Below are 8,836 nucleotides of genomic sequence, written 5' to 3'. Positions count from 1 at the left end.
AGTTTTTAGAGGGTCCAGTTAGGCCAGAGAACAATGAGTACAGTGTGGTAGGAGCATAAAAAGTGTGGATCATGGCAAGAGAAAAAACAAGGAGGTAAACTGAGGCCAGATTACAAATGGTCATATATGCCCTGCTAAGCTGCAGGAGGTTTATCCTGTAAGTGTGGAGGCAGGGACATGATGTGAGGAGCCTTGTGGTTTAGAAAGATAACTGTGGGCATCATCATCATCATCCTTATAACAAAAATAGTGAGTATATTGAAAGGACAACCAGTGATGAACAGTGAGGTGTTTTAGAGGTAAATGATGAAGGCATAAAAAAAAAAAAAATGCCTTGGTAGTTCACATTAGGAACAAGAGCCAGTTTAAACTTGACACCAAAAGTGGATGAGGAAATTATAGACCAATCCTATTTGAACATAGATGGAAAAATTCGTAACAAAAATTCTAGAAAATTGAATCCAAAGTATATATATAAAAAAATAATAATACATTGAGACCAAGAAGCGTTTATCCCAGGGACGTATGTCTACTTCAGTGTTAGAAAATCTACCAATAAAATTCACCATATTAATGCAAAAAAAGCCCCCAACATCTTTTTTTTTTTTTTTTTTTGAGACAGAGTCTCACTCTGTTGCCCGTTCTAGAGTGCCATAGCATCAGCCTAGCTCACAGCAACCTCAAACTCCTGGGCTCAAGTGATCCTCCTGCCTCAGCCTCCTGAGTAGCTGGGACTACAGGCATGTGCCACCACACCCAGCTAATTTTTTCTATTTTTAGTTGCCCAGTCAATTTTTTTTCTATTTTTTAGTAGAGATGGGGCCTCGCTGTAGCTCAGGCTGATCTTGGACTCCTAACCTCAAGCGATCCTCCCACCTTGGTCTCCCAGAGTGCTTGGTTGTTTTGGGTTTTTTTTCTAATTAATCTTTTTATTTTGAGATAATTGTGCAGGCACATGTAGTTGTAAGAAATAACACAGAGAGATCCTTTGTACCCTTGACCCAGTTTCCCCAAATTGGCAACATCTTACAAACCTGTAGTGGAATATCACAATTGGGATAGTTATATGATACAGTCAAGATACAGAATAGTTCCATCACCACAAGGATCCCTCCTATTGCCATTTATGGCCACATCCAGGTCCCCCACTTCTCCCTTCTCCTTAACCCCTGGAAATCAGTAATCAGTTCCCTATTTTTACAACTTGGCCATTTCAAGACTGTTACATAAATGGAATCATACAGGTTGTAACCTTTTGGGATTGGCTGTTTTCACTCAGCGTAATTCCCTGGAGATTCATCCAAGCTGTGTATACCAAAGTTCCTTTTTACTGTTGAATAGCATTCCCTGGTATGGACGTACCAGTTTGTTTAACCATTTTCCCATTAAAGGGACATCTGAGTTGTTTGTGGCTACTCCAAATAAACCTACTATGAACATTCATCTGTTGGTTTTTGTGTAAACACAAGTTTTAGTTTCTCTGGCATACATGCCCAGGGTTGCAATTGCTGGGTGAAATGGTAGTTGCATGTTTCATTTTGTAAATAAAAAATTGCCAAACTGTTTTCTAGAGTGGCTGTATCATTTTACACTCTCACCAGCAGGGTATGAGTTATCCAGTTTCTCTGCCAATATTTAGTGTTGTCACTACTTTTTATTTTAACCATTCTGATAAACGTGCAGATCTCACTGTGGATTTAATTTGCATTTCCCTAATGGCTAATGATGTTGAACATGTTTTCATGTGCTTATCTGCCACTTTTATATCCTCTTTGGTGAAATATCTGCTCATGTTTTTTTGCTTGTTTGTTTGGGTTTTTTTGAGACAGAGTGTCGCTCTGTTGCCCGGGCTAGAGTATTGTGGCGTCAGCCTCGCTCATAGCAACCTCAAACTCCTGGGCTCAAGTGATCCTCCTGCCTCAGCCTCCAGAGTACCTGGGACTACAGGTGTGCACCACCATGCCCAACTAATTTTTTCTATTTTTCGTAGAGACGGGATCTCACTCTTGCTCAGGTTGGTCTCCAACTCCTGAGCTCAAGTGATCCTCCCACCTTGACCTCTCAGAGTGCTCGGATTACAGGTGTGAGACACTGCCCCCAGCCCAAATAGCAATATTCCAAACCCAGTCATTTCATTTCTCAAACATGCAGTGGAAAGACTATCAGGCCCACTGGCACCATCCACTATTATAATCCACTGTGAGCCAATACAGTAATGAAAAGACATATCTGTCAAGAACAAAAAGTAAGTTTTGTAGACAGTTCTTAAGTCATACATTCTAAGTATGTATTACATAGTAATACAGAGAATATATTTGCCCAATTTTGCTAGGGTGTGGTCCTACTAAAAATATAACTAATTTATTTATTCAGAACACTTGTATTAATAGTAATGGACATCTGTAATTGTTTCTGGCTGCCCATCATCTGAACCCACTTGCTAGATTTGGGAAATCTCCCATTACTTAGGTCTTTGTGGGAAGTTGGTTCCTCCCTCTAACTTAAGAAGCCTCAGGGTGAAATTCACCCTCTACTACTGTCCTAACAGCTTTGTGATCCAGATTTGGCAACCATATACTTTGAATATTGAGCAATTGATGCCAAGATGAAGGGATGCTGGATGATATTGATCTGAGGTGGCTATGGTATTGGCAGTTTGGCAACATGGCTGTGCTTATGTGAGCAATGGCCACCCATATGGCCACTATGCCAAACAGTAGAGGTGGCATATGTTGGTGGCAGCAACATCTTCATCATATTGTTTCTGCCTCCCCCACTCCCTCAATTCCAACCCATTACCTGAGAATGTTTCTCATCAATTCTCACCAATTCTGTGAGTTACCTGAGATTTTTCAATAAACTCATCTTCCATTTATCTTCAATAAACTCATGTTAGCCAGAGTTCGTTACTGACAATCAAGATAGTTGACATGTCAAGAACTCTTGCTTTCAGTAAATCAGTTTAAGGTAGTGGTTTAGAGAGCTCCTACCCCCAGAGTTTCTGATTTAGTAGGTCTGAGATGGGGCCTGAGCATTTGCATTTCTAACAAGTTCCCAAGTAATGCTGATACTGCTGGTCATGGGGCCACATTTGATCTTCACCAAGAATGGTGTGACTTTATAGTTTTCTCTCAAACAACTGCTGAATAGTGTTCCGTTGTATGACTATACCATAGTTTACTTATCCATTCATCTGTTGATGGACATTTTGGTTGTTTCTGGTTTCTGGCTATTACAAATAAAGCTTCTATGAATAGTGATGTACAAGTCTTTGTATGGACATGTATTTCCTTTTCTCTTGGGTAAATACCTAGAAATAGAATGGCTGGATCATATCCAGGCTGCTCCAATCTTTGGGCTCTCTGTTCATGACTGAAGGGGAAGGGAGAGACTAGAGAGTGATGCAGAGGGATCCCACTGCCGCTGCTTTGCAAATCAAAAGATGAGCAACTCCCCATACTTTCTGTTTTCTCAGAGAAGTAGGCAACATCCTCTGTTGAGAGCAGAGGGTTGCGGGAAAGATGTGGAAAGTGTGAGGAAAAAGTAGAAAGTTGGGAATTTGTAGAGTCAGGAAGAAAATAATTTGGGAAAGAGGCTGTATAAGATGGCAAACTGGCAGGAGAGAGGTCATGCTAGGGGTGGACTATGGGATTATTTTCTAAATGTTTTATTAATGAGAGGCAATAATTTGAATTTATATCATTGGAATGTTTTGACCTCTACCAAGATCTACTTCAAAAGGAAAATATACTGAATAGCAGTTGAAAATGGAATGAAATGATCAGGCCTTCAATGAAATAGTTCTTTATTAGTGCAAAACCACTTTAGCATAACAATTTCTTTCCCAAATTACTCTAGTACTGAACAACTGAAACTCAATCTCCCCCAGCCTAACACACCCACAAACTAGACCTCTAGCATTACACTACAACTTCCCCCATCAAACAAAACAGGAAGAGTGGTTATGTTTTGCTGATAGTGTTAGATGGTCTGTCACATAGAATTTCCGTTACATTCTACATATCAAGTTGGTATTCTTCGTGACAGGTCTTGATGTATATGTTTTCAACGCTGTCATGACAAGAGTGTCCTTCCATTTTCACAGAAATGTCTCAGGAAAACAAGACATAAAATATATTTAATAGAAGTTTCAAGAATTTGCTCTCTGAAGGATATATTTTTAGTGCATTTTCTGACTCTCATATTTGCTAAACTCCAGCTGCAGTACTTGTCTCAGAGGACTGCTCTGCCCTGCCCATTTATCCCATTATTACTTTCAGTTGTGAGATGAAAATGTTCTCTATAAAAAAAATTGGTTCCTGTAAATAAAGAAATATCCAATAGCTATTTTAGTCTCTTATTTAATCTCAAGTTAAATCAGAGAAAAGATTTTAGCATGTAAAAAACATTCAAACCTGCAGTGACCTTGGCATTTTTCTCAATGCATAAATCATTATCACATTTCTTAGTTTTCTACCACATGAAATAATGAAACTTAAAATACGCCCTTTCTAGGCCAGGCGCAGTGGCTCGCACCTGTAATCCTAGCACTCCAGGAGGCCGAGGTAGGAGGATCACTCGAGGTCAGGAGTTGGAGACCAGCCTGAGCAAGAGCAAGACAGCGTCTCTACTAAAAATAGAAGGAAATTAGTCAGACAACTAAAAATATACATAGAAAAAAATTAGCCGGGCATAGTGGCGCATGCCTGTAGTCCCAGCTACTCGGGAGGCTGAGGCAGGAAGATCCCCTTAGCCCAGGAGTTTGAGGTTGCTGTGAGCCTGGCAACAGAGTGAGACTCTGTCTCAAAAAAAAAAAAAAAAAAAAAAAAAGTGCCCTTTCTGGACACAATTAATTCAGTGCTATTAATTTTTTACTTTTAATGAATTTTGTAATATATAACTTTTCATGTATTTCCAAAGTTTTTTTTTGAGATAAGAGTCTCAGCTGCTTGCCCAGGCTAGAGTGCCATGGCGTCAGCCTAGCTCACAGCAACCTCAAACTCCTGGGCTCAAGTAATCCTCCTGCCTCAGACTCCCGAGTAGCTGGGACTACAGGTGCATGTCACCGTGCCTGGCTAACTTTTTCTATTTGTCTTTTTTTTTTTTTTTCTTCTTTCTTTAACTTCTATATCCAATGGCAGCAATAATTTTTTCCATTTTTAGTAGAGACGGGGTCTCACTGTTGCTCAGGCTGGTCTCAAACTCCTGAGCTTAAGTGATCCTCAGTGCTAGGATTACAGGCCCAAGCCACCGCGTTCTGGCATAGGATCCATAGATTTTATCCGATTTTCAAAGAAGTCTGTGATCATAAAAGGAATTAAAACCACTGGACCAGAGTTTGGGGCCTTAGAAAAGAGAGGATGAGCAGGATTGGGTGTAATTTGGCAAGTGGCAGGTCACTGGTAATCTTAAAAAAAAAAACAGATTCTGAAAAATGAGGAAAGCAGAAGCCATATCCCCAAAAATTAAGGAGTGAGCGGGTGGAGAGGAAGTAGAGGTAGTTAATATAGACTTTTCCTTCCAGAAATGTATCAGTGAATAATTTAAGGAACAGCAGGATCGAGGGAAAGGTTTTTGTTTTGTTTTTGTTTCTGTTTTGGATAGGAGACACTTGCGCATATTTACAGAGAAAAAGGTGAAAAGGGGGTGATTAAGAGAGGAAGTAGGTGGGGGAGTGTCTGCATAGTCTAGGTTCATGCTGTGGCAGCAACCACAAAATATTAGTGACTTAATACATAAAAGTTTATTTCCTGCAGATGCAAACTCTAGTGTGGATTGCTGTCCTCTGTGCTGAGGCTCATTAGTCCAGGCCGCTTCAATCTTTGGGCTCTCTGTTCATGACTGAGGGGAAGGGAGAGACCAGAGAGTGACGCAGAGGGATCCCACTGCCATTGCTTTGAAGTGACACCTGTTACTTCCACTCATGTTTCACTAGTGAGAATGCGTCACATGGCCATGCTTAACTGGGGGGAGGGGCAGGCAAGTGTAGAAGAAATATGAAAAGGGATTTGGTGAGCACATAATTATATCTGCTACATAAGGAGATCAAGAAAAAAGCAAAATACATTCTGGGAAGCTGGAAGTGTTATAGTTCTTGAATATTCCCAAATCTTCGCACAAAAACAGGTAGAGTAACTTTGATAGGAAAATCTCAAACCCACAAACAGTAAGTTTAGATAGCAAGGGGTGAGCCCTCCAATATACACACATGGGGACACATCGTGATAGCGACAAGATTCATATGTGGCAGGAGGCAGAGGAAGCCCAAACAAAACAAACACCAGTGTGCTCGCTTCGGCAGCACATATACTAAAATTGGAACGATACAGAGAAGATTAGCATGGCCCTTGCAAATTAAAACAAACAAACAAACAAACAAACACCAAATTACCAAAAGATGCCCCCAAAAAGAAGGAGTCCTACTTGGTATGCGAAATCTTAGGGGCTCATATGAGAGTGGCAGTCAAAATTGGGAGAAGCTTTTGGGCTCTATTTTACAGGTGAACATACGAGAAGTATGGGAAAATTAGATGGTTTTAGAATGTTCTGCCCCTTTGAGACAGTGCTAGGATGGTCGAGACCTGTGGTCTCCAGCCCCCAGGCGGCAGACTGGCACTAGTCCATGGCCTGTTAGGAACCAGGCCACACAACAGGAGGTGAATGGACAGGTGAGCAAGCAAAACTCCATCTGTATTTACAGCTGCTCCCCATCACTGCATAAGCTCCGCCTCCTGTCAGATCAGCAGTGGCATTAGATTCTAATAGGAGCACAAACCCTACTGTAAACTGCGCATGCGAGGGATCTGGGTTGTCTGCTCCTTATGAGAATCTAATGTCTGATGATCTGAGGTGGAGCTGAGGTGGTGATGCCAGTGCTGGGGAGCAGCTGCAAATACAGATTATCATTAGCGGAGAGGTGTGACTGCACAATAAATGTAATGCGCTTGAATCATCCCGAAACCGTCCCTCTGTCCCCCTAACCTCAGTCAGTGGAAAAATTGTCCTCCATGAAACCGGTCCCTGTGCCAAAACTGTTGGGGACCACTGATCTAGACAGTATATATTCTCAAAACCTACCTCAGCACCCTTCCAGGATCAAGCCCTGCATAGGAGACAAGCTGCTAGGACAAGACATAAAACAGGCCCCATTTTATCACTGCTACAAATAGTTAATTAAAGAAACTCCAAATCTGAAAATTCAGCCCCTACTCTATTTTCCATAATAACTATATTCAGCAGCATTGTCCAATCTCACGTTTCAGAGGATTTGCCACGAGACTACCTGGCACCATTAAGATCCTGGAACAATGAAATGTAGTCAACACGGAGACCCTCTCTCTCAGTATCAAATTCCTAGGGAAAATTAAAGTCTAGAGATTAAAACCTCATACAAATTAAGCCTAAAGGAATTAAATTCACTTGCCCTTGAGATTTAAACCTCAAAGAAATTAATGTTCAGAATTCATCCTCTCCATAGTTTACTCAATCTTAATTAAAGGGGTTCTTAAGGCTTCAGTAGGGTTGGAAGTTTTTTAAGCAGTTTCATCTTGAACAGAAATTTTGTTAGTTTAATATCAAGTCTCTCACTGAGCTTCTTAAGAGTCTAAAAAGTAAATAAGACACAAAATGATTACAGCTCTGTCCCCACATCCATCATATTTAGAAACCGCTATTTCCCAGACTCTTGTGTAGTTATTCTAAGAAAAATCATGTTCCCAGAGTCCATTAATTGATGTTGTCAAATACCATGTCAGAGACTAATGTCAGAGGTTGGAGGGAGAGAAATTCTGAGTTTTAGCTTTACCAAGATGGTCCATCTGACATGAGGTTTTGGAATCCATGAACTATGTACACAAAACATTACTAGGAGATGTTAAATTTGGCACTTTGAATTTTCCATCTCTATGAGGAAGATTTACCTGTTCACATTAACTCCTCTCTCAGAGTGGCTGGAGGGCAGTGGCATGATCATAGCTTACTGCAGCCTGGAACTCCTGGCCTCAAGCAATCATCCCACCTCAGTCTCCCAAGTATCTAGGACTACAAGCATGCACCTAACTCCCAGCTAATTTTTTGTTTATCTATTTTTTTTTTTTTAGAAATGGGAGTCTTGCTATGTTGCCCAGTCTGGTCTCTAACTTCTGGCCTCAAGTGATATTCCCACATTGGCCTCCCAAAGTGCTGAGATTACAGGTATGAGCACCGCGCCTGGCTGAAGTTTAAAATTTAATAAAGTTTGAAGACTGTAACAGTCAGGATAGGCTGGGTTATGCTGTGATAACAAAGAACTTCAAAATCTTCGTGGCTTGAAACAACAGTTTATTTTTCACTCATACTATACATCCATTGAGGTTTGGCAGGGAGTTCTGATCACAGTATATTTACTTATGGAACTAGTATGATTGAATCTCAACAGGTTTTTCCATGATCACCCCATGAGGGACAAGGGAATGTGACAAAATGTGCCTGGGTCTTAAAATTTTTGCCCAGACATAGCACACAGCTCTTCCATTTACATCACCTCTATTCACATTTCTTTGGCCAAGGCATGTCATATGGACTTCTAACTTGAAAGGGGACATGGAAAGGTAATCTTGCCTTTGGGTGCCAAGTTCTTGTTCCTTCAATGCTACATTTAGAGTGAGTTTTGTCTACTAATGTTGCTTGTGAAATATCTTGTGAGCCAATAATTTTAGTTATTGGCCACATGCTGCTGTGACTACTTTCAACTATAGAATAGCTTAATCCAATGTTTCCCAAACTGGTCTAATCAAAAGAATCTCATAGGTGTTTATTAAAAATACTGATTCCTGGCCGGGCATGATGGCTCACGCCT

At 40.7% G+C, this 8,836-nt stretch overlaps 1 non-coding gene across 1 annotated transcript; it reads left to right on the top strand.

Moving 5' to 3' along the window:
• The first annotated feature begins 6,285 nt into the window (after positions 1 to 6,285).
• On the top strand, positions 6,286 to 6,390 carry LOC138400402 (U6 spliceosomal RNA). Its single transcript, XR_011236295.1, has one exon. It is a non-coding gene; the product is annotated as a U6 spliceosomal RNA (small nuclear RNA).
• Positions 6,391 to 8,836: the final 2,446 nt, after the last annotated feature.

This window comes from Eulemur rufifrons, chromosome 19 (genome assembly GCF_041146395.1).
Source record: "Eulemur rufifrons isolate Redbay chromosome 19, OSU_ERuf_1, whole genome shotgun sequence".
In the NCBI taxonomy this organism is placed as follows: Eukaryota; Metazoa; Chordata; class Mammalia; order Primates; family Lemuridae; genus Eulemur; species Eulemur rufifrons.
Note: the sequence above shows the minus strand (reverse complement) of the source record. Positions and strands in the feature narration are given on the sequence as shown.